Here is a 4,738-nt window from a genome sequence, read left to right as displayed (position 1 = left end):
GTAGGCTTCATTTCATCAAATGGAAGGAGGTGGTTGCTTGAATCATGCTAGTGGCAAGATTAGGAGGTTGGGAAGGGTGTGATCATCATTTGTTAATGTCTACTGGGTCCTCACGTGGATGGTGGGGTTGCATTGTAGGCTACTGGTCTTTTAGACAAAGTCAGTACAGAGTTCAAGGGTGGGAAACATTGGGTGGTGGTTTCATTTTTTTCACTTTTGTTTATTTATTTTTCAGTAAGTTTAAGTCCTTGAAGGGTAGAGCATCCCATGGATTCTGTGTCCAGTGGCCTCAGCAGGAAGATTGCTTTGGAATTTGACATGAGCCCTGCCAAATGTTTCCATGATCTTGAGTTATCTCTCCCCCGATTGCTCTGGTTCTGTTGGGTTTTCTGCCAGGAGTTACTGTGTTGTTCTTTGCTCTGTACACATAAGCACATCTCTTGCCTGGACAGAACTCAGTTTCATCGAGGGCACATACATCTTCAGTTTGCAGGAGAGCTGTATGCTCCCTCACTCTGGTTTCATAGACTCCAGTTGCAGCCAACAAAAATGGCTGTGGACCACAGCCTTCCAGACTTATTTGTCGTTTCAGAAGTCCTGTTCCCAGCAGGTTTCCACAGAGTCCAAAATGGCCAGGCTGGTGTTTTCTTATTCCCAGGACCCACCAGGCCAATCCAGGCCAGGTACTGCACTGAACCCTCTCCGGTAGGAACTCATTTCATCCTCAGATGATCCGGTGTTGAATCTCTGTTTAGCCCAAGGCCATTTCTACAAAATGCTCAAGCATCTGAAGGATGATATAAAAAGAACAGCTACCACAAGACTGGTTTCCAATGATACCGACTCCAGATTGTGCACTTGAAATGGGGTAGCCTGCGTGAAGACGGACCTGATTTGGAAGACTGCATATGCAAAAACTATGTCAGCTATCACATAACTTTTATACAATTATATGTTCAAGTGATAATATTTGGTATCTGTTGGACTAAATAAATTATGTTATAATTTCTTTTTTTTTTTTTAACTGTTTTTCTATGTGACTTCCAGGAAGCATGAAATTCCATACCCAGCTCACATTGCAATTCTATTGGAAGGCTCTGCTGCAGAGCATACATTTGCTGGATATGCCATGCCCACTGTGGGAAGTCCCCAGGAGGTTGTGGAGGCCATAGTTACCTAGACAGGGGCCACTGTTGCAGAATAAAGGCTGACCCATGTGGGCTGGTCATGAGGAAAGGCAACAGGATGCCCCTTTAAGGGAGTGGGGGTGTGTATCTCTGCCCTGTGGCTTCCATGGTATAGATGGCCAGAACTACCTCTCCAATCCTCTCTCTGGGTTAACTCCAACCCCACATGTGTCCTCTTTCTGGTCTTTACTCAGATGTCCCCTCCTCAGGGAAGCCTCTCTAGAGTTCTTGTATAAGACCCCCTCTCTGATACCTCACAATGTCACCCCTGCTTTAGTTTCTCCAAAGCATGTACACTGTGGGACATACCCAGTGGTGAATAATTTTATATGTCAGCTCAACTGTGCTAAGGAATGTCCAGAGAGCTAGTCAAGTATTACACTTGGGTCTGGGGGTGTTTCTTTTTCTTCTTTTTATTTATTTATTTATTGGCTGTGCCACAAGGCATATGGGATCTTAGTTCTCCAAACAGGGGTCAAATCTGCACCCCCTGAACTGGAGTGCAGAGTCTTAATCACTGGACAACCAAGAAAATCCTCCATGGGAGAGTTTCTGGAAGAGGTTAGCATTCAATTCAGTCCATGAAGAGCCCTGCCCTCACCAATGTGGGCAGCATCCTCCAACACTTTGGGGGCCTTAAGAGAGCCAAAAGGCAAACGGAAGAGTAAGTTCTCTCTCATTTTGGGCTGGGACTTCCATCTTTTCCTTTCCTTGGTCATCAGAGCTCTGGGGCTTATATCAGAGGCCCTGTGGTTCTCGGGCCTTTGGACTTGAACTGAGTTATATCGCCTGGTTTTCCTGGGTGTTCAGTTTGTGGATGGCGGATGGTGGGACGTGCTCTCTGTAACCATGTTAGCCAACTCCTAAAATAAATCTCCTTTTATATATATGAACATATATAATATATAAAATGTTTATGTTCACATGTAGATAATATATCTCCTATTGGTTTTCTCTGGAGAACTTTGACTAATCTGACCACCTATTTCCTTGTTCAGTGCTGGGAAAAGAAACTGTCTGCTGTGTTTGCTGTTATTTCCCAGCACAGAGAACAGTGCCTGGTGGGCTGTCAGGAAACCTTTATGAGATGAGTGGGTGAATAGGTATCAGAGACAGGAGACCACCCTGAATGATGTCTGAGGTCTGGATAAGTGGGTCTTTAGCTCTTCAGCAGACCTGCTCCATATCTAGCCTGAAGAACATGGCCCCAGGGTGACCCTGCATCTAAAGGGACCAAGCTTATATCCCATGAGACAGGCCTCCAACCTCCTCCTGCTCCATCTTGCCAAACACACACACTGCGTGCCTTCTGGGTGTGTTTCTTCCTTGGAATCTTAAAGAACAAGGGGAACTCCAATGATCCATCTCTAGTCCCAAGGTTATGAAGGCCCAGGCCTCTGGTTCACACACTCCTAAGACATGGGCAGCATCTCTGACCTGAGGGATGTGCCCTTAGCTCAAAATCTGCCATCTAGCCTTGTGGACCAGGGATCAAAATCCAGGACTAGATCACAGACCACAAATGAGCATTCATTTACATTCTCACCAAGCATCACTATATGCATGCATTTTCATAGACTCTGCTCTAAGTAAGGTAAATAAGTGGAAGTCACTCAGTCGTGTCCAGCTCTTTGCAGCCCCATGGACTATACAGTCCATGGAATTCTCCAAGCCAGAATACTGGAGTGGGAAGCTGGTCCCTTCTCCAGGGGATCAACCCAGGGATCGAACCCAGGTCTCCCGCATTGCAGGTGGATTCTTTACCAGCTGAACTACCAGGGAAGCCCAGACTCGGTTTTATGGGGATAAACTGTGTGTTTGTATCTCTCTGTTCTCAAGATCTAGAATGATACTGCTCCAGGTGTGGTCACACAGATGAGGGTCACACAGAGAGGTGCTGTGAAATGAATGGCATCCTCCCCAAAAGACGCTGAGGTCCTGACCCAGTGTCCATGAATGTGGTCTAGAAACGGGGTCTTTGCAGATGACCAAGTTAAGATGAGGTCATTAGGGTGAGGCTTAATCCAATAAATATTCAGTAGATCATTTGTGTCCTACTCTTCACGACTCTATGAACTGCAGCCCGCCAGACTCCTCTGTCCATGGAAATTTCCAGGCAAGAATACTTGAATGGGTTGCATTTCTTCCTCCCAGCACTCTTCCTGACCCAGGGATTGAACCTGTGTCTCCTGCATTGGCAAGTGGATTCTTTACCCCTGAGTCACCAGGGAACCCAATCCTATAAGACTGGTGTCCTGATAAAAAGGGCACAGAGACACTTGTAGAGGGAAAAGGTCAGGTAACAATGAAGGCAGAAGATGGAGGTCCTGCATCCTGATCCTCTGCATCTCCAGAGCTAAGCAAGGACAGTGTTGCTCAAGCCCTCCATCCTTGGGGTGGTTCGTTGCAGCAGTCCTAACAGACCAGCATGTGAGGGGTGGCATTTATGCCTACTATTTATCATATATTTCTGGTTCTTCTCCTGGGCACACAGGAGGGTCACACTTTGCTAATCTCTTCAAGTCCAGGGTGACCATTTGACTTGCTTGGCCAATGCATGTGGGCTAAGAAGTGTGTATGAACCCTGGGGAGATGCCCCAAACCATATGTGATTCACCCCATTCCCTCTGTCTGCTTCTGAATCCCTAGGCGCTATGCTGGGATGAACACTCCAGTTTACCTCCCTGGGAGCAAGGGGTGACAGTTATCACAGACCCTCTACTATCCTGCAACAGATGTTTAGTGAATGAGAAAGAACTTTGGTTATGTTTAGTCACTGAGATTTGTGGTGAGGGGGTGCTTGTTATGCTTGTTATGGCAGCATAACCTAGCCTATCCTGACTGATACACGTTGAATGGCAAGAAAGGAGGGAGGGATGGAATAAGAAAGGAAATTGTTGGATGATGATGTGTTTTGTTTCTGGAAAAGCTGAACTCTGGGGTTTCCATGTGGCTGCCTGACATACCCATTAATTTCAGCCATGATCCTGGTGGTTTAGATGAAGAGTGTGTGCATGCATGCCACACCTGCATGCATGTTTGCATTGCTATGTGTGTGAACACACATGCACAATACTAGTCATGTGGTTCCGTTTGCAGCCCCTGCTTTGAAGGCTGACAATGCACTTGTGCTCAGGGGACAGAATTCCCATTAGTCCAACCAGTTCTGAAACCGCTGAGTCGGAGACACTCTGTGAGCATCTGAAATCAGGTACCTTCCTCCCACTCTGGATCCAGAGCTGCTCATCTGGGGCTGAACTGAGCTCCCAGTAAGGAGCTAATGTTATGGAAGAGCTGGTGTCAAGGTAATTTGTCGTAATAAGCCTTTCCACCTGCGATCTCCCTCTGCAGAGGTTTGAAATATGGCAGAAACTCATTTAAGGCAGAAGAATGATAACAGACCCAGAGCTCAAGAAAAACCAGCCACTTTGGAGCAAAATCAGTCTTCATCAGAACCAACCCATTAAGAAAAAAACATTGTGCCTAGTTCTCTGCAGGGCATTTGCATATTTTTCAAGTTCTTAACAGAGAAAAATCACAAGGTGTCAGGA

At 46.3% G+C, this 4,738-nt stretch overlaps 1 pseudogene; it reads right to left on the bottom strand.

Annotated features, from left to right (window-relative positions):
- Positions 1 to 240: 240 nt before the first annotated feature.
- Positions 241 to 4,170, bottom strand: LOC122707432 (annotated as a pseudogene).
- Between the last annotated feature and the right edge of the window lie 568 nt (positions 4,171 to 4,738).

The sequence above is a fragment of the Cervus elaphus genome, chromosome 14 (genome assembly GCF_910594005.1).
Source record: "Cervus elaphus chromosome 14, mCerEla1.1, whole genome shotgun sequence".
Lineage (NCBI taxonomy): Eukaryota > Metazoa > Chordata > Mammalia > Artiodactyla > Cervidae > Cervus > Cervus elaphus.
Note: the sequence above shows the minus strand (reverse complement) of the source record. Positions and strands in the feature narration are given on the sequence as shown.